Source organism: Haemaphysalis longicornis, unplaced genomic scaffold, assembly GCF_048455015.1.
Source record: "Haemaphysalis longicornis isolate Haplotype H1 unplaced genomic scaffold, Haemaphysalis longicornis Haplotype H1 scaffold_4, whole genome shotgun sequence".
NCBI classification, from domain to species: Eukaryota; Metazoa; Arthropoda; class Arachnida; order Ixodida; family Ixodidae; genus Haemaphysalis; species Haemaphysalis longicornis.
In genome coordinates this window covers 119,469,278-119,494,378 of record NW_027526361.1, presented here as the reverse complement: position 1 = coordinate 119,494,378, position 25,101 = coordinate 119,469,278, and the positions used below count along the sequence as shown (strand labels likewise).

At 46.5% G+C, this 25,101-nt stretch overlaps 1 protein-coding gene across 3 annotated transcripts in view; it reads right to left on the bottom strand.

The window, feature by feature from the left end:
* LOC144180530 (uncharacterized) overlaps positions 1–9,512 on the bottom strand; it is a 29,323-nt gene extending 19,811 nt beyond the window's left edge. For all 3 annotated transcript variants that reach the window (XM_077708858.1, XM_077708859.1, XM_077708860.1), the window contains exon 1: positions 9,382–9,512. The gene's annotated coding sequence lies outside the window, so the exon portion shown is untranslated. The remainder of the gene's footprint in view (positions 1–9,381) is intronic.
* Positions 9,513–25,101: the final 15,589 nt, after the last annotated feature.

The following is a 25,101-nucleotide window of genomic DNA, read 5'->3' as shown; positions in this document are numbered from 1 at the left end:
TGGACAACGAAAGCATGAAGGAATTGCACACGGTATGACCTACAACGCAACAAAACTTAAACAGCAGTAAAGAAGAGAAAATGAGAAGAAGAAGAAAAGCGGAGAAAATAAACACTGCAAGAACAACCGTGGCAAAAAAGGGCATAAAAATTAATCCAGAATGACAGATATATCGCCTTCAGCCAGATTGCGACATGTGATTAATTAGTTTATGTCGGAAAGTTTAGAGGTTTCTGCATGTGATTGTGGCATCGGGTAGGTTGCGGGCATTCGTTGGTGATTTATGTAATTTATCTGGCATTTATGTAAATTAGGAACAGAAGCGGGGAGAGGCAGGCACCCAGGGGAACGCCCCCGTTACACCTGAGAGGCGAGTCGTAGTTGTTAGCTCTTGTGTACTGTTTTTGTTTTTCTAAAACGTTTTTTTTATCCAGGAAATTATGTAGTTACACAGCTTAATGGGGCCATACAGCAAAGCACAACTTTGGCTCACTGGAAAGACTGCCACGTTAGAATCAAAGTGACACCACTTTTAACGCACCCTTCACTCAAATAAGCTATATAATTAAGAAAAAAGATAATGGCCGAGCGACAAACTAGCTCATTTCGCGAAACAGAACCTATGATATCATTTGTCCAAGTGTGCGATTGCCTGAGGCCGGCAAAAGCAAACGCAAATCAGGCGGGGCTTATAAGCTTTCCGAACGAGCTATTTGTGCTTAAATGTAATGCATATTCATTTTATAGTAGTAAGAATGGCGGGGCAAACAACTGAAAGTTCCGAAAATACACGCAAACATAGAAGTACCGATGCGCACTGCTGTTTGTAGTGGGCGCACTATGCTTGTTTTAGCCGCTTTGGAGTTGTCTTACACGAAACTGGCCGATTGGCGTATGCGAGGTTGTCTTACGTGACCCTGTTTGTCGAGCATACCCGATGTTTCACGAAACGATTACTTTCTACCGTAACAAAAACAAACCAGTGCAAATGCGGTCAACAACAAAGTAACCGCGGACAAAGGTCCGCGGCTGACTATGGTAGCGCCATCTGGGATGACTGACAAATGACGCACTGCAAGTTCGTTTAAATACCCGCCCTCATGACTTCATGGCAGACGTCACGGAAACACGATTTTGCGGTAGAATCAAAATTTTAACCTCAATTGACTATTTTCTCATGGAAAACGGCATTGGGGGCAATATAAATCAAAATATTTCGCATACAACAAAAAACTTGTATTTTGTCTGCATGGCCCCTTTAAAGATTAATTGGCCATGGGGGGCACGCTCGAATGCTTCAGAAAAAAATTAAAAATAAGACATACGCTTGAATATTTTTTTACATGAAGTAAAGTATATCGTGTGTGAACGACAATAGTTTCCTGAAGTCATCTCAGTGACGAGAGAAAAAAAAATCTACGGAAGGTTGCACCCGCGCGCAGGACTGGAATCGCGAAGCTGTTGTAGGTGAGCATTCACGGACACATGGTTTATTTCAGCAGCACGCCTTGCCTTTCGGATCGCGGCATCTTCCTCGGTCATGCGAACTACCCGCGGCCGAGCCATGCCGAGAACTGCGATGACGCCTCACGTGAGGTCTCTTGTACGATACCGAGCGCATGCGCACGACGACGACAGCTCCCGTCTGAAGGGCTCTCCCACGATACTGAGCACATGCGGAAGCTTCTTCCGGGTGTTTTGGCGGGCGGTATCACGTGTCTCCGTTGTGGAGTGGGTATTGCGACAGCTGCGCGACGCCTACGCGATAGCGTTCCCCGCGGGGAGTTTTCGGTGCGCACGAACCCCGAACTTGCTGCCAGTAACAACAGCTCCGCTGTTAAAATTTATGCATAAAACACGGGCCACAAGAGTAGACGCTATGATATGTTCGAGCAATTCGAATGAGATGCTAGGTTGCTGAAATCGCACGATTGCCTGTTTTCAGCGTTTCATAAAACAGCGACTCATCTAACAAAAACGGCCCCACGGGAGATTTAATTTGAGAGTAAATAAAGCAATCGTTTGCTTAAAGTATAATATTTGCAGGGATATCTCTACGCTGTTGGTTAATGAAATAAAGAGAAGGGTCACAGCAACGATTCCTGTTAGACGCCAGAGTCAACGGAAAGCTTTCGAGTAGAATGATTTTCAAGAACAGATTATTTACGGTTTCTCAATTAGTGATAACCAACAGAGCTTGAGCGGGCTAAGAAAAAATAACTAGACTTGTCCCGTTCAAACACTGTTCTTTAATTATAGTATGTACCGACAAGCCCACACCAGTAGGCTTTTCCAGTTCTCAATTAGGATGATATCTACCTAGTTGAATATTACCAAGAGTTTCAACTAATTTATATTGCAACTTTTCATTAAAACTTGGTCGAAAGATTTTGAAAAATTCATGACAATGCATTTTATTGTTTCCCATCATTCACTGAATCATCGAAGTCGTAAGTTCTTGATAGATATCAAATGTGCCGCTGCAAGACGCCCTTCCTGGAGCCATGCTGATCTTGGGTTAAAATGTTATATTCGTCTACAAATTTTGAAACTCTATTGTGGATAACGCGCTCGAGTAGGTTAAAAACGGCGGAAAATAGTCAGGTACGACGGTAGGTTTAATACTATGCTTATTTCTTGATTTATGTACAGACTTGTCTGTCTGTCCTCTAGTCGTCGAGAACCTGGCCCTAGCGCAGCGATTTTTTTAAAAGAACGTAAATATGCTTCGACATCCATTCCGCGCATCTTTTTCAATATGGGTTAGAGATAATATCTACCACAGAAGATTTTTTAAATATCGAGGTCCAAAGCATGTTCAATTCAGCCTTGTTTGCTAGCACCATCAAGCATCCGTGGCAAAGTTATTTCGAAGAGCGGTAATAAATTATTGTTTCCAGGAAAAACTGATCCAAAATGGTCCTTAAACTGAATTTCCAATTTGAACATTGTCGTGAGTGGGGATAGAATTATCGGCACATCGCTTATTGACAGCCACCGGGAATATTTTCAAGAAATACAAGACAAACCGCGAAATATTGCCAAAAAACAAAGCGAAAACGCATGAACAGCTGCTTATTCGCGTAATGCCTCCTATGGGAGAATCGTCCTTTCTTGCTGTGTTCCTGCCGCGTTACTTCATGGACTCCATTTAGAATAACTGTCACTAACTATAGCCCAACTCTCTACCGTTCAGCCGCTATAAAGACAGGGGTGATCCAGCCATTCGAACTATTGGAGCAATTTTTGGAGCTGAAAAAATGTTATTTTGGAGCACTATTGTAACAGAGCTTGATTTTGGAGCAATTTGGGAGCAGCACAAAACTTATGTTGCCGCTTCATTTATCTGGAGATAAAGAAGGCTGGCAACCATTCAGGCAACGCTAATTACTTCCCCACAGTTGCAGACTCTGAAGCTGGTAACTAAAGCACCAAACATGTGTGCCCCCACCGCCTTTAGACACCGCTGCAAGTGAAGCAGATGACAAGCGTTTCTTTAACTTAAAAAACACCAAGTAATCATTACAAAAACTTATTGATACCAAAAGGGGGCCCATTTTATTTACAATAAAATTATTTCACTATCTCAAACATATTGCACTGATTTGTTGCTTCTTGCCATTTCGTTCAGTTCATCCAGCTCGGAGGGTCCGGCTCGACAATATTTAGACAGAAAATATTGCACTTCACACACATCACACCATACTATTGCTTCTTGCTTGCCTTCTTATTAAGTTCATTCAGCTCGGAGAGGGTGTGGCTAAAGGCAGAGTTGCCTTCTGCTAATAAAGCCTGCCCTGATGAAATAATGTTTTCAGCCCTTTTCAGCAACGCACGGCATGAGATCCCCTTTTCTTCCAAATTCCACCTGAGCCGCTTTTCATTGCCGACATCAGCACCACATTCCCGGCCACTCAGGCGGTGGATAAGAGCCATATGAAGGGGCTTTATTTTCAATACCGCCACGCGGAATGAAAAAAAAAGAACAAAAAACAAAAACAAAGAGAAACCCGCTGTGAAAATCCCAAACGGTAAGTTGCTTAAACTTACGCTGATGCAGTTTTGGCTAGCGCTACTCCACTGCATTAGCCCTAAATATAAGGCCGCACAGTAATAAAACGATTCGCCGCGAGCGCAGAAAAGTATAGACTCTCGTTTGTGCATCTTGTCACGAGTGGCCGAACGTCAATCGCTAGTTTCTACACGCGATACACATGAAGTAATGCCATTATGCTTGTTTGCAGCAGTGCGGGAAACCACTCCGTTGCGGTCCACGCCACCGGAGTGTATGCATGCCGACCTGCCGAATCACCATCTCTGCTCCGAAGCGGCACCGTGGCTGCACTATTGCTGCACTGTGGCTGCACCATGAGCAGAGCTCGACTGGGGCAACCGAATAATCGAGCGCACCGCTTCCTCCAAGTTTCCAACCTAGGAACCATCGTGCTGGTTAGCGGCAGAATGATCGTCTCTTGCTTCAGCTGGTTTGAGGGGACAATTCTCGGCCGAAAGACCGGGTTCAAGCGGTTCGGAGCATTTGGCGCAAGTAAAACACCACTGGGCGCAGCAGAGCGCAGGAGAGTACAATTGTAGCAAAATGGCGCAAATGGCGCAGCTGGATCATCCCTGTAACATCCTGCGTCGAAACGGTCTAGAGAGCTGAAATACCGGCTGTCGACAAGTAGCCATGATATTGTGCACTTTAAGGGGCATGGCGCCCCAAATTGAGAAAATTATTCAAACGGCAAAACAATGTACACATTTACTGCCCGAAGAAGCACCGCTCATGATGCCTACCGAATTTAGTCCGTTTTTACTGGTACAGAAAACACCGAGAATAGCAAAATTTGCACGCCCTTGGGGGCTACATATATGGCATTGTGTGGTCTCAAGAGATTAGTTTCTCTCAGGATGTCCCGTCGTAACCAGAACTGAACCGAGACTAAAACAGAACGAGTTTTCGCCCTCCAACCGCAGAGTGCCCGAACAGAATTGCATGACGTCACTTTAGAGTACGGCCTGAACTGGACCATCCCAATAGATTCGTTTCCACGAGTTTGTTTAAAGGAGCCATGAAGAGAAAACACGTTTGGTTCATTCGAATGATTGCCTCGTTAGAACCATACTGACACCACTTTTAACACAAACGTCGCTAAAATAAGCTACATAATTAGGGAAAAAATGGGCCCATCTCCCCGCTAGGGGGACTCGAGTAAATGCGTCGCATAGGGGGTGGGTGTATTGCGTTAACGTGTAGTGTTTGGGGGGTTGGTGCTATCACGTGTACACCTAGCAGCTATCACGCCGCTAGCACGACGCTGAGTCGCTAACGCACGCCGCTGACGACGTAGCTTGAATGAGTCAAGGATATAAGGCGCGTTCTTAGCCTTTGATTCTGTGTCGGTTTTGTGGCGCAGTGGGAAGAGCACCATGTACCTCGCGTTCCGCCCACAGGTAGTGAATGCGTTGTATCAGCAGCTTCTTGACGTAGTTTGAATGAGTCAACGATATAAGGCGCGTTCGTAGCCTTTCATTCTGTATCGCCTTTGTGGCGCAGTGGGTAGAGCACCATGTACCTTGCGTTCCGCCCGCAGGGTCCTGGGATCGAAACCAGGCGCCGGTAACTGTTATTTCTTTTTATAGTGTAGGGGGAGGCTGGCTGCTGCGGACGCCGACGCACGGGTGACATCGTGAGTTATGCAAATGCTCTGCATTTAAAAGGCAATGACCATGCGACCCACCAGCTTAGTTCCCGCAACAGAACCTATGATGTAACACGAGAGTGCTCTGCGATTGGCGGAGGCCGGCAAAAGCAAACGCAAGTTAGGCAGGGCTTACCAGTTTGCATAGTGAGCTATATGCCCGTTAAACATACTGCACATTCCTTTTATGACACTAAGAACGGTGGAGTAAACGGTTGAAGTTCCGAATAAACATGCAAGCGTGTATGCCAATGCGTACGAAACTACCGTCAGCCGAACTCGACATCTCGCCGTCGCCATCGTCGGGCAGACGAATTTTCGGGTTCGAGGCTCTTCGGGGCCAACGAAACGTCCCAGCACCAACAGCCGCGACCTTGTTTGGTATCGTAATCCCTTCACAGGAGGTTGGCCGTCATACCGCAAACCAGCAAAGGTAAAAATAGAAACGAGGGGAGTAAGGAACAGCAAGCAGCGACGAGATAGTGACAGTCGTCGCAGAAGTTTCGGAATGGTGTTGGCTTGCTGCTGTTGTTAGCAGCTCGTTTCCAGTTTACAACCACTGAAAACTTCAGTTTGTTCGAGTACTTTACAATGAAATATCGTTGCTGTGTTTTGAAATTCCCATGTAGTACGGGCAAATCGTCGAGGGAGTGCGACATCCCCGCCGGTGAGCAGATCTCCTTTCATGTGCTGCCCAACGACGAACCTCGGCGAAGCAGGTGGCTACATTTTGTGAACTTTGCAAACGGAGGAGAAAGAGAGCTAAAGGAAGTAAGAGTGTGCTCGCTTCATTTCCGAGGAAGTGATTACGGCAGGGACCCTTACGTTAGCTCACTCCTGGGACATGCTGGCGCTCGTCGCCGACTTCGTCAAAGCGCCGTCAAAGCGCTCTGACCATGGGGGAAAGAAATGCCGTACACACCGCGGATTGACGCTCGTATCTTTCTGGTCGGAGCAGAGAGCTCGCGCGAACGGCTTTCCATACACGACACCGGCCAACTGGCATAAGCGATACTGCCACTGAAATTGAACTATTATTAACCGTAATAAAAATACGGCACATACGTACCAGTCTGTATTCGTCCGTCGCGACGGGGCTGACGAGGCAGCGGTGCCGACGGCTGGGCGTCGTCTGTTGTGGCTATCGCGGAATGATCGTTTTCCGGTCCATCCGCGTATCCCACAACTCCTGCCGCTCGTGCACTTAGACGCATTGAGCGTTCAAGTGGTGTTAGGTTGTTAAATGCAAGCCCGAGCTTCTCGGCGAGAGTTTTGTTCTCCGGATCAGTCGATTTTATGACTAGGGCTGCGGGTGTACTAGGTTTTACTAGTACTTTTAAAATGGCCGCCGTCTCGGTTTCGGCACGAGTTCCGGTTCCTGTTCGATTCCCGCGTGTGGGTGCTATATGGAGACGACATACTAAGTATCTGTTTCATGGACCGGCTCGTATGGCGCCATTGTTCACGTCCCGAAATGTGCAATTTAGCGGGAGATTTAAAATTTTGGCTTAAATTGCCTTATTTCTCAGTGAATAAAGCATCATTTGCTTCCGGGAAAGCGCTTAGGGTACTATGAAACACCTAATCTTTCGAATAGAACAAACTTTTGTTTTCTCTTCATTGCTCCTTTAAGTCGTTTTAAGCCTGTTCAGTCCACAGCCGGGAACTGGTTCTTTTAATATTCGTTTGCGGTGTCTTCGTGTCGTTGGGAATGTCTGAGCTGAGCTGTTTGTTTGCGAACCTGAGCAAGAACAGTCGCTACCTCATTGAATTAAATGTCCGAGCTCTATCTCTTTAGGCGCATTTAGCCCAACAAGTGTTCCATAGCCTTCAATTAAAATAAAGCTGCTCTCAGCAGTACAACGTTTTATGAAGTTGGAAAGGCTGCTAATGCTGCACACGTGCGCATAAACGCGGAAGGAGGTAAATTTTAATCCTATTGTAATAGAGCAGAAACTACAGCGCCTATTAAAAAATGTTAACTTTGAAAGGTCGCTGAAATGTGACAACGGCAACTTGTCGTCAGCAGATTCCAACACGAACACGACGATGTTTTTTAGTGCATGCACTTAAAAACATTTGTTTCATCGCCCTAATTCTGCGCTGATTGGATAAATCGGACATTCGCGGAAAAAATTGTTACTCATTGCTGTCGATGTTTTGAACGTGCAAAGCAATAGCAATTGAAGCCTAGTACCTTTGGTACACTAACCGACGGCATGCACCCGGCTTACCCCTAAAGCTCTTTCGTAAGTGTCTTCACCAACGGCAGTTTGTGAGCTATAATTAAATTATTTTTCTGAGCACCAATAAAATGTTCCACAACACAGCGCGAACTTTCTGAACGACCTTAGTATGAAAAACGCAGGGGACGGTAGGGCAAGTTCTTGGAGACTTCGTATTATATATTTCAATGAAGAGTTGTGACTACCCCAACAAGCTCTTGTGATCTGCGCCAGTGCCGAGGAAGTTCAGCGTGAAAGCTACCTGACAGAACGAAAGCGTCCCAATTTGAGCCTAAAGTAGAGGCCCGCTGTGTAAGAAACACGTGTTGTCAGTGCGGCTTAAAAAGCAATGCTTTTAGCGAACACATACTGCTAACCTTCAGTAAACCAACTCGCTTTAAGGCACTTTCAGTAGACTACAGTTTTTTCAGTTTCTCAAGAATACTAGGTGGCATCAACGCGTGGCCCAAAGGGCATTACAGAATGACGGCGGCCTCTGCGTACGGTCAGTCGTCACGAGGGGGGGGGGAGGGGAATGCCCCTAAGTATATGTCATATTTTAGTGACGCACATCTTGAATACATAGCGCAAAGCAATATAAGCAGAGCAGTGTTATTTTGTTGCTAAGGTACCAAAGGGTCCTTTTCCAGTTCTCAATTGTCAGGAGTCCTCGACGGTTATAAATTGCACAGTGAAACTATTAAATAAACTGTAGATATCGATGTATTCCGCTATACAAACTTTCGAAAACCTTGTTTCACTCCTTCCTGCCAAGTATATCACATCATCATTCGCAAATCATGTTGCTAGAAAAACAAACACGAACGCAGCGTCAGGGCCAGCAAAAGAAAAAAAAAGACCTACACCTAAACGGAACGCTTTCTTACAAAAAACGAAACGCGCTAGTGAAACGTAACGGAGCGTGCCTACTCTTTCGGCGGTATTTCTGCGCAATTCGTTCAATGCAACTTTCTACACATAATGCCAGCGCAATTTTTTCGTCCTACCGACTTCGCCAAAGCGTAGTGAGTGTATAATGCGTTCCTTTGGAAGCGAGAAGGGGTAGCAACGAGGGGCCACTCAGGGAGGAGTTGTATAAATCCCGACGTGCTCGTTAACTGTCTACCGCCAGCCACCATTTACACCACAGTAGACGGATTCGTGTGGTGCCTTCCTCGCTGAAGTGCTGCTTTAAAGAGCGGTAGTAACACCAGTGTTACACACGTGCCTCAATTACACATGTAGGACTGCGAGTAACTAAAGGACTACAGATACACTATCCTCCATGCCCTACAAACATGCAGTGAATAACAAGTAGCCCACATGTCGACGGTTAACCGCTGACCAGGCGCCTATGTGCCAATCTCTACTGGCCATTCTTTACACTAGTAGAAAGCCCCCACAAAACATTCACCGTAAACGAGAACGCAAACGAAAGCAAAGTTTCAACTTACGGTGGTGATGTTCTTCACACGGTCTTATTTCCAACAACAAACTGCAACGAGGACACAGCACAAAACCAACCGAACAGTATGCGGAACCGCCAAACACAACAAACGCCAACTGCGTATTTAGACAGTGTTTCTGCGGCCGCATGGACGCATAGAGATAAATCATGGACGTATCCAGACGGGCGTTTCGCCGCCGCCTGCCGTTGTGGCGCTCAAATCGCCGAGGGAGGCATTGCGTGCGGGCGCGTCCGGCGATGCTAAAGAGAGCCTACCAGTCGTTCTTTAAAAAAACCAAAACACGAATAGCAGAAAAGTACAGGGAAATATTTATGAAACGCGGAGTTATTACGCATCCTAAATCCCTGCAATTTCGACAATGGAAGTAGTGGTTTTTGCCATTAAACCATGTCAGTAAGTTTTCAACTTGGTTAGTACTAGTCTCAATTTTTCCGCTGAAAAACAGAATAAATCGATAAAGGAACGTGTATCTCGCCTAGAACATTTTGTGTGGAGTATAAAAAGTGTCCCAAGAGTACAGTTTTTTCGCATACTCTGGGTTTGGCGTACCATCGACGAATATTTATAATCTGTTGCTTTGTCTTCCCTCATTCTGTTTAAAACGTTGATGACGTAAAGGTTCCCAAGTAGAGCTGTTCGCGTGTAAATATAAAGATTAATACAATGTCACCTACTTAGTTCTTCACAACTAACGCAAATGCCCAGCTTTAGCGGTAACTTCTCCAGCCTACTTTCAAGAGCTTAGAAACTCCTTGAACACTCGGCAATGTATTGGCGTGTACATAAACTATTCTAGTTAAAATGTGTAAACTCTTCGCAAGATATTTTATCAATATGTGTCATTTGTTTTTTTCCGTCAACTTTCTCGACTCGTATGTTTTTGCCACTACCGCTATTTTCCGACCGTCTTCCAAGTCCCTGCAAAACACCACAACGTTCCTGTTGACCGCCGCAGAAAACATGTTATCAGTAAACGGACAGTTAACGCAATGAACCCTCTACGGCACGTGTTACATACCGGCCATAATTCTCCACCTATCAATCTTGGCGGACCTTGGTGGGCCTCCAGGTCCTCTCAACGTCCTCTTTCGCAATTGTTCGGGCACGGAGGTATTTAGCCGTGCTCAAAGCGCTGAAATGAATGCGTATGATTATTGTTACCACTGTCTGGCGTTTTGTCCTGCTTAGGCCAACGCGATGCTGCCTCTCGTAGCTCCCCCCTCCCCCCCCACCCCCCAGGATTCAGCGTCTAAAGGTCCAACGAGACGAAAGATCCAACGAGACGAAAGGTCCAACATTGGATATTCCGTCTCGGTGGACCTTTCGTCTCGTTGGACATTCAGGCTCGATTGGACCTTTCGTCTCGTTGAATCTTTCGTCTCGTTGAACATTCAGGCTCGGTGGATCTTTCGTCTCGTTGGACATTCAGGCTCTTCAGTATTCTATGAACGTCTGAAGCTCTCTACCATCACCTTCACAACCCAATTCATCAAATTAATAGCGAGACCGACACTACTGGCATCAGTGGATACCTCAGTTGGAAGGAGGGGCTCGAAATGGCGTAGTATTGGGGGCGATGTAAGCAAGCGCCGTAAAGACACAAAAGCTTCCTCGCAGGCAGGCGACCAGACGACAGGTTCTCTACCGGGTCCATTGAGAAGCTTCGTCAAAGGTTCGATGATGGTGGCGAAGTTTATTTTATTTATTTATTTCCAGGTACTGTTGGCCGATTGGGCCGTTACAGGGGTGGGGTAGAAAACTGACGTGATAACCGTCATGTCAAGCGTAAAGAAGAAATGCATAGCCGGTGCAAAATGAATACATCACTATACTATATTCTACAACTTACATGCTACATCACATACATCACAAAATACACTTCACAATATTACATCCTACAATGTAACATGAGTCAAGTTACAGCAAATACGTTCAAACTTACAACAGAACACAGGCGCACGCACGCAAACAAAAACGATCACCGTTCACGAAGATTCACTTTGAAAATATTTTGTAACATTGTGTTCAAAATGTTCTGCAGTTTGACAATCACGTCTAGCATCCGGTAATACATTCCAGTCGTTTAATGTTCTAGGAAAAAACCAGTATGCATATGTGTTCACACGACATTGAGGGACTAGATATTTACTGGGGTGGTCACTTCGTAGGCTCCGCACTTGACGGTGAATTAGGTACTGCTCTGCATCGAAGTTAAAGGTGTTTTGGGAGAGCAAAAACAAGAATTTAAATCTGGCTATACGACGGCGGTCTAGGAGGGGTTGTAAATTTAATTCTTGCAGCGTCTGTGTTACAGAATCATTACGAGAATACTTTGAAAGAATAAATCTCGCCGCTCTTCTTTGTACGCGCTCGATGTTTTTAATTAATCCTTTTTGATGAGGGTCCCATATGATGCTTGCGTATTCCAGTGTAGGCCTTACTATTGTTAAGTACGCTGTTAACTTTACAGGGGTTGGAGCGAGTTTCATTTTGCGACGTAAGAACCATAACTTTTTTTCGGCAGTAGAACAGATATTAGTGATATGTTGGGTCCAGTTCAGGTCTTCAGATATTGTTACTCCTAAGTATTTACATTTGTTAACGGTAGCTAACGCAGTGGAACTTAGTTGATACTCGAAATTTTTGACGTGCTTTACCTTGTTTGTAACTCGCAAAACAACCGTTTTTTTCTTTATTTATTTGCATTTTCCATGTTTCGCACCATTTTTCAATAGACGACAACGCGTCGCTGAGCATTTTTTGATCACTATGGTTGCATATTTCTCGATAATGTAAACAATCATCGGCGAGTAGTCGAACTGTAATATTTTGATATGTCAGAACAAATATCGTTGATGTAAACGAGAAATAATACTGGTCCAAGGACGGACCCTTGAGGGACTCCAGAAGTTACCAGTAAACGATCGGACTTGTAGCCGTTTATGTCCACATACTGCGTCCCACATGTTAGATGTGACCTGACCCATTGCACCACATTGTTGTTTATACTAATCTGCTTCAATTTCGTAATTAATTCGTTATGAGGAACCCTATCGAAGGCCTTTGCGAAATCAAGGCATATTGCGTCTACCTGTTTTTCATTATCTATTGCTTTGGAAAAGTCTTGGATAGTCTCAAGAAGCTGCGTTATGGTTGAAAGCTTTTGTCGGAAGCCGTGTTGGTTAGGATGTAGTAATTTTGTATTTTCTAGATACTGATATATAGTTTTGGATATAACATGTTCGAGGAGTTTGCAGCAGACGCAGGTTATGGTGATTGGCCGGTAATTTTCGATGTTCTGCTTGTCTCCGGTTTTGTGTACCGGGACCACTTTTGCTACAAGCCAGTCGTCCGGGACCCGTTTTTGGTGCAAGGAGGCATTAAAAATTATTTCCAAGTATCGAGCAATCCATTCAGCGTATCTACGCAAGACGTTCCGGACAAAGCGGCGAAAATAGGAACATAATCCGACGAAACTTTGGAGGTGTTTAATCGTGGCGGGTTTCGGAAATTGGGCGACGGCGCGAAGCTTCTCCCAGTCGGGAAGGATGCCATCTTTTGAGACATGACCCAAAATGGTCAGTTTGCGAGCAGCAAAGAGGCATTTCTTCAAGTTCGGCTGTAATCCAGCAGACGTGAGGCACGTCAAGACCCGTTCTAAGCGCTCAAGGTGAGTGGTAAAATCAGGCGAAAACACGACAATGTCGTCTAAGTAACAAAGGTATGTTTTCCACTTGAGGCCCCGTAGAACACTGTCCATCATTCCACCAAAATATAGTGGGGTTTATTGACAAGACGTTGTAGCGAGGTCTTACTGCCGTGAAGTCCAAACGGGTCAGAGCGAGCTCTCGGCGGGTCTCAGAAGCAGTCCCGCGCACAGCACTCTCGGTGGGGCTGCCAGTCCCAGATCCAGGCACATACCCACTTGTGGCGGATTGTTTCATATTCGAGCACATACCCGCTTTGGGGAAATTGTCCGGATACTACGCACATACCCATTTAAGGAAGTTCTCTTGCTGCTCGTAGTATCTTCATAACAATATTCTAAAAGTCCTATCTCACCAATCATATGGTGCAGGCAAACAACTTCTGCTTTGCCTTTATGCCGCATTGGTATGGTCACGGTTGACCTACGGAAGTGTTGTGTATGGGTCAGCCACGAAAACCACTTAAAATGCTGGATCCAGTGCTTCACTTCGGACTTTGCCTATCTTGTGGCGCATTCCGTACTAGTCCTGTCAACAGTCTTTACGCAGAATGCGACAAATCGTGCTTAGCGTACCAGCGAACTTATGTTGATCTTCTATATGCCTGAAAAATCTCATCAATGAATAAACAACTCTTTAAACCAGTTTTTAATGATACATCCACAACGTAACTCTTTTTAAACCGCCCATCAATTTCTGTTCCCTTCTCGCAGAGAGTGAGAGACGAAGTGACTATTCATGACGTCTCCTTTTTAGACACATTCAAATCATCTCACACTGATCTTGTAGCACCATGGTATCTTCGTCCTGTGTCATGTGACTTATTTTTTTGCAATAATATGCCCTTTGGCATAAAGTCCTAGAGGACTTGCCTTTCTGACAATACGATAAGAACAGGACACAAAGAAGTGGGATTTTGCAGCATTTCATGTATCTGCAAGATAAATATAGGCCACACAGTTTTTCAGTGATGCATCTAAAACGTTCACTGCAGTGTCTTGTACTGCGCATGGACCCCATTTTAAAGCAGGTAAAACCATGAATGTAAATACAAGTATTGTTACGGCAGAATCATATGGCATTTTTGTGGTTGTAAGTCACATAGTTGAACATCATATTCCTAAATCCATCATCTATACAGATTCGCTGAGCGTCGTCCGTGCATTGGCATCCGGACATTAATCGAAAAACCATGTCATTAATCTTGTCTTTAAATCAATTATGCTAGCTTATTCTTCAATCCTTGGGGTTGCTGTGTGTTGGGTCCCAGGCCCCTCTGACATTGGAGGAAATGAAGTGGCGGATGGGTCACGGTTTTATGTAGCGAATGCTACACTCCGAAACACAGTAAACATAACTACACTACCTAACACAGACCTCAAGCCGCCCATCAGACAACAACTTCGTAAAACTTGGCAAGCAGACTGGAGCAAAGAGAGAGACAACAAACTGTACGTAATAAAACCACACTTGGGAGAATACACGACTGATTCACACAACACGCACATTGAAGTTACCTTAGCTAGGTTAGCGATAGGCCATACACATGTAACGCACTCGCATCTGCCCACGGGATCTCCAAGACGCCTGTGTAGCAGGTGTGGGGAGGGCCTATCCGTGATACACATCCTCATTCAATGCAAGGCACTCGACATTACGCGACGCAAACACTTCAGAGAACTCTACAGACAACATATTCCATTCCATCCGTCATACTTTTTAGGAGACGATGCCATATTTTGTGTTCAGCGCACCTTTACGTTTTTGTCAGAAGTTCACTTACAGCTCATCTCATACCACCCATAGTTTTATCCCTGGTCCTATACACCAGCCATATTATTTATCTTTTAACTACTCTTGGTCCTAACCCTGGCCCTGTACACCAGCCGTACTCATAGTCTAATTGATTTTATTTGTGTTCCCTCTCACCAATTTCAGTTGTCAACTATTTATCAAAACACTTTCTTGGCACTCTTTGCCCTGACTGGCCTTGCTCCACAAACATTAAAACATCATCATCATCTCTTTAAGCTGAGCACATTCGCAGTTGTTTATTTCCCTTGACAGTTTACGCTATTTATTAACCAGTGCGGAGGTTCACGGCTCTCGAAGGAGGTAATTATCGTCCTTTTGCGATGACTGGACGACAACGTATCGTCTTCGGTAGCGCATCCCGTCCGCCAGGCGTATGCACTCGTCGTACGCCCGAAGGAGGCGCAGCAGGCTGGTAAGAGCTTGTCGTTCTGAAAATTGAAAACAAAAACAGTCAATCTCAACAACAGTCAACAAAAATGCATCATTCAAAAAAGCCCTTATATACAAATAGCATCTGGGCTGATACACGCTGTCTACTACGTTTTTTGCCTGCGCTCCTGTTATCTGTATTCTATTGATATCCAATAAAACTTGACTTAAGGGGAACCCAGCTCATAGCATTGAAATGGTGCTTTTTCATTTATGATTCCCCAGATTAAAAACAATGGTGCTTCATTATGAAATATTTTACACATTTATAAAAGCGTTTTTCACGGCCTAGTGTACTCATTATATAAATGTGCCATGTTTTGAACAACAAAATTGTAACTTTGGCTTGCTAGACAGCGAGCTCCATCTAGGACAAACTAGCAAAACTAAGATAGTTTCTTTGTATATTGTTACTTTGGTACAAAAAGGATACGTATCTAAAATAAGCAAACTACGCCATTAGAAACATTTTCACCGTAAAACGTTTCGTATTGGTGCCTGTGGCTCACGAATTAGTAAGTCTCATAGCAACGTGAACAAGGTAGTCTCCCTTAACTTTAGTGGGCTAATTCGAAAGACGCAGGCTTGCTCTGTGCGTGTCGGCATGTTGCTTTTTCTCATGGGTCGAAGCTGCTCGTCACTGATCTAACTTTCTAGAAGATATGGAAAAGGTTAAAGGTGGCTAGATGACAGACGTTCTATCAAACTAACTTTAAATATGATGTTGGGCAGGCGTGGCGGTGTGGATGTTAGGGCCGCAATATTCCGCTTTTTAAGTGGTACAGATTGGACACTTCGTCTAAGCATCTAACGCCAACGATTGCATCGCTCTCAACCACAAGGAAATACTTTTGACCAACTGCTAGACAGGATTGGCCGTTCGAACACCGGTGCGTTCAGGTAGAGTGCATGGTTATAGTTGGACCGGCCTGAGTTCGAGGTACGCAATTCTTAACTGCGTGCATTCATGGTACCTCATATAAACGAGTAAAAATTTAAAAAAAAGGCAGTGCGATACAAGGTTAGAAATATCAGTATATCTCTCTGGCCAACACCGTACCCAAGGAATAAAAAACAATCAAGATAGGCAGGTGAAGCGCGCGGCAAGAAACATCGTTAGAAAGAGAAATTGTCCACTAACAAAGTCGATAATTGGGCGAATTGTTGCATATTTGATACTTAATACAGCGTAAATGAATGAGAACCAGGCTAACAGCATCGTCGATGGTTTATGTCGGCTGCTTCTTGGGTTACGCCATTGTCAGGTTCCATATTGTTGGCTGATCAAAAGGTGAGGTTTACGTCAAAATTTGTAAGCTAGTATGGGAGGTAAATGTGGTGAATGCATTAACAATTGTTTTATCTTCCCGCTAATATGTCCTTAAATATTTGGTTTAGTTCGTATTCTTTGTTATTAAAACTGAGGGGTTTATTTGTGGCGCAGTATGCTCTTATAAGATTGCTATTTCTTATTTTCTTGTGGCGCAACTTGTTAGCAGCCATTTTTACGGCGGACGCTAGCGTAGACGAAGCGAAGATGTCTAGAAGCAGGAATGACTGTAAGAACAGTACAATGTTGGTTTTCACGCGGATTGTGCCCGCACGTGGTCTGTAATGAAGTAAAAAAAATATATCCTCAAGTGCCGCGCTAACCATAGGCCGGACACAGAGGTTGGACAGTTCCACTGCAAAGACAATCAGTTAAAATATCTATTACCGAAATCCGGGTCGAGAAATAAAATATAATTTCTCAACAATAGGCTCCGGCGGCGTGATGCATACATGCCTGTGGCACTTGCATCACTAAGTGACACTGACATGTTTGCGAAACACGAACCCATTGGTTATCAATCTTAATACCTCCGTACAGCCTTGTCCGAGGCACCGAGAAGCCTCCTATGTGCGCCTCAAAACAAACCAGGGGCGTACTGAAGCGGTAGACAGGTGTACACCGACGTAGTGCACGCTTGCCTTCCGCCCGGACTTGGCAAACACAGTTTTAGCAAACTTAACCTAAACATGGCGGCGTCAAAGCATTCTGCATTCCAGCATTATAACCTAATTGGCTGCAGTTCAGATGCCCGTTAACGGTGGCCAGACTAATGCAAGCACAACGATTCCTTCGTCCGGAATGACACACGACAATTCTGCAATATCCAGGATCACCTGCTCCGTTACAAGACGATATGACCGTTAGTGCTACGATTAACCAAAGGAAACGGTTACAAACCTTGAAGGCAAGCAATGGCCTGTAACTTTCTGCTTGCCAAGATTCCGCCGACTATCTTGCCCGCCAAATGGGTTAGCTAATTTAATTTTTAAACTTGTTTCGGAACCACTTTCAGATTTTGGTAACGTTATATAAAAAAAGCCCATTGCGTTATATTATCAAGCAAACTACACAATTTACTGCATCCAAGGAATTAGACTGCTTCGCCTTTCAAGGCAGTGGAACTTATGTGCCACCTTCTGTTTGGATTGGACACGTTGGGCCATTAGGGGCGGGGGGGGGGGGGGGCGGAGGAGGTACGTGAAGCGAAATCTCGAACGCCAAAGAACCAAGAAAACTCGTATTCTCACCTTGCCCGTCTACTCGTACGAAGCTTAGCGCCGGGTTCGTACCACACTCAGCTGCCCGTTTTGACAACGCTTGGAGCACACCATCTACCCCAGTAGCCAAGATCAGACACATCAAAAGCCAACAGCATGGCGCTGTCGTGTCCATCGCGTCAGCAAGTGAATGAGCCACTGACAGTCGTAAGCAATATATAGGCATAAGGGAGGGAAGGAGCCACGTTCTGTTAACCCGAAAACCACTTCTGTATAAACCATCCCCATCCCTGGAGAAGCAAAGTTTTTCGCACATTGAAGGTTTCGATGTCTCGCCATAAAACATCCGCGCGCTAAATAGTTCAAAGCAAGTCTGCGGTATGGAAGCCCCTTACTAGGGTCAGACTTTCGGCTCTTTTTGCAGCTTCCGTGCTTCAGCCGTTTTCGCTAGAAATGGGAAGCCGTTTTTAGTTCAACGATAAGAGTTGGCATATACACTAGAACTTCATGTTCTGAGAGTTAAAACCGCTCAGAAATTAGGTATATTTTTTCCCACAGCCAAAGACGACGTAGTTTTGTCAGTAAATAGACTAGATAGGATAACGAATATGCTACGCAATGAACTATGAGGAATAAAACAGAAGCTCTGAAAATACAGCAAACAAAGTGACGGGCACGCACGAGCTATCGGCAAAGCGAGAGAGAGAGAGAGAGAGAGAGAGAGAGAGAGAGAGAGAGAGAGAGAGAGAGAGAGAGAGAGAGAGAACAAACTTTATTGAGCATTCTAGAGCCGTTTAGCCATTTGTGGGTGGTGCCCTCTTCTCGGGCCCCATATGTTTCCAGGTACTCCTGGCCTCTGAATGGGGCGCCGTTTGCTATCCAAGCATTTTTATCGCGTGCTATGTCTCTTGAAACGTTGAATTACTTCCAGAACGGTGTCAATCAAACAAGAACAGTCTGGAATGATGACCGCATAACTACATCCTTTTTCTAACAAACAAGGCTGCAAATGCGGCATCCGAAAGAAGGGGTAAACGCATTTTCCGTTTGAAACACACGATAGAAAAGCCGGGCGCGACCAGGCACTGATAACAAAGTTAAGGTAAACACACTAGAAACTGTGCTTCACGGGAAGAATTCTAGCAGATGTTTCGGAGGGTCTCCTTGGAGCGGACTTCAGCAGTGGGTAAATCCTTTAGACTCGTCTTTTTTAATTCGGCAATTAAATAGGCATTTTGCCCAGTATGATAAAAGTGGCGAAACGACAAACTGGTACTCCAGAATCATGTTCTGGACTCCAGTACTCCAGTTTGTACTCCAGAACCATGTTCAGAAACATCCACGCTAACTTTCTAAAACAATCAATACTAACATAAGAAAGGTAGAAAAACTTTGATTCTCTGGAAAAAACAATATTTGTTGCTGGCCGGGGCTTGCCGCGCTTTATTACGCCGTAAGAAAACAGTCAATTTTCAATCAAACACACATTGAAGATTTTTTTACGTTGTGAACTTCGTGCCTTGATAGCAACACAATTTTGAACGATACAGCCTATGCTTTAGTTGGGTTTACACTGGAGACGTTCTTACGTTCTCGACTTCACGCTCGGTAGTACCACTATGCATAACGATATTGTGCTTGCGTCACATATTTACAAAAGCTGCATGCGCCAACATATTCCTAGTACCTTGGTGATGGCAGGGCAAACGCCACAAAACGCATCCAGTTCACGTACACAGACGTTGTCAATTTGGGGAGAAAAAACTTTACCCTCCCTTCCATAACAGAGTGGATGGAAGCACGAAAGATTCTGGTTAAAACTGCTTCAAAGCTAAACTGCGTCAAACGCGCGGAAGCAGCCCGCTTGCACCGACAAGGCCGCCGGCCGTCGCACACATGTGCTGAATGCCCAGAGCCCCAGACCCTGAAGCACCTGCTCTGCTCCTATCGCCAGCACGACGCCCAGAGAGCAGAGCTTCGGGCAGCACTCCAGCGTCTCGGGCTGCCCAGCCACACCCTGATGGATCTACGTGTCACGACGGGCCGCAACTCCATCCGGCGAGAAGCCTTCCGACTTGTCCTGAACTTCCTCTAAAAGACCGACCTCATCAAACGGCTGTAGCCCAATGCCTGCCGGCCACCCTTATGCACTCCTTACCTCTTTTTTCTCTCCCTCTTCCTCTGTCCTCATTTGTTCTCACCTATCCCCTTTCATCCCTCTCTCCCTTGCCCTTGGACTGGGTTGCATGCTGGTGAACTCCCAAATGAGGTCAAAATATCCCCAGTCCACTTCTTTCCCATTTTATATTTCGATTAATCACTTAACCTTACCTAGCTAAAAACGCGCCTAACCTTCGCAGAAAGTGCGTCAATCGATTGACAAACTTTCAAAGACCCAAATAGGAAAGGAACAACAAACCAATGCGACGATTTTTCTCGCAATAAATAAACGCCTATATCGAGACAGTGAGCACTGGCAGGGCGTTGGGCAGCTCGGATTCGGCGGTGCAAGATGCCATCGTTGCCCGGGCTACCAAAGCCACCGGGGACCTTCATACCTCGGTTACCACCCCTCCCCCGAATTAGCCCTTGCGTCAATAAAAGTTTTCTCTCTCTCTCTCTCTCTCTCTCTCTCTCTCTCTCTCTCTCTCTCTCTCTCTCTCTCTCTCTGCGAGCTATCTTAGTTTATACCGACACGTGGTTTATTCGATAAAGGTATAGTATTGTCTTCTTCTTCATGATCTATGTGTGTATTGGCTTATTTAAACCGTTCCTTTTTCGCGATTTTTGAAGTACCGTGTTGACACAATAGAGGCCCGGTTTCCCGGATGCGCCGTGTGTCCGGAAATCTTATCAGAGATTTTCGGTCGACCAAGTGGTCTATGGGGAAATTCATTAGTTTTTTGACAGGAAGCCACCGGTCCCACTAAGAAAGCTTTCGCTTAAAAATCCAAAATTGGTTATACCTGTATCTATAAAAAAGAGATATATTTAATGCCTCACGTTTAGCTGTATTAGCCTGACGTTTAGCTATATTTAAAGGAGTACTGACACGAAATTTTTATGTTACGTTTTTTTCGCTGCTATGCGTGTCTACCAGCCCACTAATCATAGAATGACAGATTAGACGGTCGAGCGCAGCGTAAACATTCATTTACGGCGTCGTTTATTCGTGCCAGTTTCGGTTTCGACTGAAAAACGCCGAGTGGCCGCCATGACAGCATGTATAACATGACGTCACCATTCTTGCCGTATCGCTGCCTCTCTGGAAGCGCGCGCGAGCGAGCGCACGCGCGCGCCCAGACCGGCCGAGGTTTTCGCCGTCCCCACAGGCCCGGGCAGCATGACGTCAGTCCCAAAATCATGACGTGTACACACGCCCGAGCAGCGCGCGCCAACCACAGCCAGCGCGTCGGCTTCGTCATGAGAGCCCCTACGTCGGCAGTTTGGGGCACGTAGCAGATGATGTCACGTCGGCCGCTCTGGGCTTTCTCGTGCGGGCGAAGATTAAAATGGATTTTAAATATGTTTCGCTTAACGGTTGCTGTTGAAACTTGCTGGGAGATATCTCCTGATGAAAAGGAAGCGTTTTACATAGTTATCTCAGCTTTGAAATTTCGTGTCAGTACTCCTTTAAAGCCTGTCGTTTTTTAGCGGAACCAGACGCCTTCTCGTAAGTATTGAATGCGAAACGTGCACAACAGGATATAAATATTCTCCTGCTTTAACACACTCTATAGGGAAGCATTGAAGCCCCGAAATTACTTGTTTTGGCTATCGCACATAACGCGCAGAACCAAAGCATCGGGTTTCACGTATACATTTAATTCGCGTCGAAAACAGCCTAGACAACTATTCCAACAAACGTGACATAAAAATGTAACTGCTTGCTATGGCAGGCGGAAGTGCAAGAATAAAACGCCATATTTTGGCTCCAGCCCGTCGTAAACATCACACTCATTCCACGCGATTTGCGGGGTTATCCACCGTCGAACTCCCGTCGAGGCTGCGCCATTTAATTTTTTCATCCGGTTCGTTACAACCCGTGACGGAACACTGGGACTTGTACGATGGCGGGCTGTTTCATGGCCTACGCGGACGAGCCTGAAACGCTGTTTATTCTAAAATCACACTTCCTTTGCATACAACCCACGGCGAAAATTGCGCAATCCACTCGTAACGCTTCCCGGCTACGTGCCGGTTCTCCGTTCGAAACGCCCAGCCGACCTCACTCATCGACGTCCGGCTCTCGAACACCGCTGCCGGCACCTCCACCCCGCAGCGAGGTCTTCCCAACCCCACAAGAACGATCAAAGCACAACTCAATAGAATAACACCATAAGCAGTGCGCAGTGCAAGCGAAACTCTTCCTCGGAATTTGAGTGCTTCGACCTTCCCCCCGCGCCTCAATTATCTCGCTCCCCGTCTTCCGTCGTCGCGTCCACTGCCCCTCCCCCCCCCCCCCCCCCCCCCCCGTCGTTTGCATCGTCCCGGCAAGCAAAACCTTGACAGTGGACAATTTCTACCCTCTCAAGATCAACCCACCCTCTGACTAGCAACACAGAGATTCTCGCACATTACAGACAAACTGGCCGCAGCCTACAACCACCACACTGCCGCCTCTCCAGAGAGGAAGCTACAATTTGGCGGCGGCTCCAGGCAAATACCCACCCCCAACCCACCCGCCTCCACCTCATCTTCCAACCCAACACCCTTCCCTCTGTGCTTGCTGTCCCCAGCCTGAAACCCTCTTCCATACAGTATGGGAGTGTCAACGTGCGCCAGCTTTGCCCCCACTTCCCAAACCCACCTTCGAGCAGTGGAGGGCTTCCGTGGCCATCCCAGACCCGGATACCGAGCTCAAACTGGTGTCCAGGGTTGAATCTCCCGAAGGGTATGCGCCACTCAATCACCATCATCATGCAGATTTCCCGTGTCAGTAAAGTTGTCATCCCCGCGAAGGGCAGCCATGGCCCAGGTCTGCCTTGCGTCGTTCTTCCGTTAACATTTTGGTGCCGTTAAACCCGGGAAGGCGACCGCACGCGACGAAGGAGACCACCGACGTCCCCTCCGGCTTGAGGTTCTCAGAAACCCTCTCCTTTAACTGCTGTTGACGCTGTTCAGCCCCGCCCTCAGCCGGAGGTCAGCATGGCTGGCCCTGACCACCTAGTGACGACCGACCGAATGCGTGCGATTGATAAGCTGCGCCGGCAGCAGCGTATCCTTCGCGGCGCTGGTACCCGACTGCTCAAGGCAGCGACGGATCTTTTGGAAGCCGCCTCGACGCATCCGCATGAACTTCAAGCGGCCATTGATCTGCTCGAGAGAAATGAAGCGGCACTGTACGAGACTGAAAAGAAAATAATTGAGCTTCTGGACCATGATGAAGTTGAGCGAGAATATTTCGACGCACCGGCGTATCGAGGAAGCATATGTACTGTCCTAAACCACCTGCGCTCGGCCTTGAACTCCCGGAAGGCGCCTGGCAGGAAGGTCACTACTAACGGCACTGCAGGCAAGCCAAATTACCCTCGACCCTTGACCGTCGTGTGCAACGGTGTTCGCCCAGCCACCCATGCAGACCATCCTCCTCACTGCGGCTCACACCCGTCAACGTCGGACGTTGCCCTGCCGAAGTTGCAGTCTTCAACGTTCAAGGGTATTGTCAACGTGGGAGCCAGCTCGGAGGTAGCGTTGAGCGTCCCAATTGAGGAAGGGGGTGCGGAACACAGGGGTACGCCTGCCGCAGCCAACGACTATTCAGCTGTTTCTGCTCAACGAGACGACAAAAAAGGCAAGGTAATTTACGTGAAAGAAAGCATAGAGCAACCAACGTACACTTTCGAGTATATCTTCGTCCCAGACTTCATGAATGAGGAATCCTTAACGCAGCTTCCTAAAATCCCGCTATCACCAATCGTCAAGTCAGAACGGGACGCTGCGCCCAGGTTCGAGTCTGGTTCGTTCTGTGTTCTTGATGTTAGGAAATCTGAACCGCTATTGGTGACCATATCGGGTCAATGTAACGAAACAACGAAGCTTTGCCAAGAAACATCAATAACGCATATTGAGCTAACACCTCGCCCAAAAGCAAGTTCGACAGAATCGGAATCCACCAAGAGGAAAACCCGAGGCAGGGACAACACAAATCTGAATATACTGGCTGACTCGCTGCTTAAGAACTGCAGGTACCATGAGCCACTGAGACCTTCCGGACATCAGATTCACGAGAATAGGTACATAACCGGAGGACAGGAAACGCGAGCCTGGAGAACAGTTTGGTTGTCGCCCGCTTCACCTTGGCGGCGCTCAGCTGTCGTGAAAGCTGCGAAACGTCGGATGCACCGCTGGAAGCAAAAGAGATGACAGCAATTCAGGGTATCTTTCGAAGGAATGACCTTATGGAAAGAAAGACACTACACTATGATTTCAGATTAATTCTTCAACCCCACAAGGATTTTCTCGCGGGTGGGAGAGGGAATAGGAGGAGCTGTTTCGACCTGATGAATTTCAGCGTCCTGAGGAGCAACGGAGCCAAAGCCACCCGTTCGTACGCACCGACAAAACACGCATTCGTTGTTCCCAGCTGCTGAGCCGCCACAAAAAAAACCACCGTCGTACACAGCGAGGGTCAGGACGAGCTGCGAGATACGCCGAAGGTTGAGAAGCCTGTGAATACTTCGCCACCGTTCAGCTTCGTTCGCCCTATTAGGTTGCACAGCCGTCGCGCCGCAGCGCAAACCTTGCAGTTTCGTGAAGCGCCAAAGAACTAAAGCTGGTTTTACTTGAAGACGAAGTGTACCGGATCCGCACGTGTAACTTGTGCCGCAGCGCAGAGGTGTCCCAGACGCGTCAAAGCGGCGCCTCCATGGCTACTGCTACGAGAAGCCCATTTGCCGCTCAAGATTTTCGATGGACTGCGGGACAACCTGCGCGAGAATCGTCCCGAGGCGAAAGCACTCAAGCAGCGCTTCGAGAAACTGCATCGACAAACGTGTACGAGACACAGAGCCAGCTGGTGAAGCTATTGAACAGCTAGAAAATTCGGTCTGTGGGACAGCGTTTGTGTGAGGACAGATACGGACGTTGCAGGCGCGGGAGGATGTTGAATCTCCCGAAAGGTATGCGCCACTCAATCACCATCATCATGCAGATTTCCCGTGTCAGTAAAGTTGTCATCCCCGCGAAGGGCAGCCATGGCCCA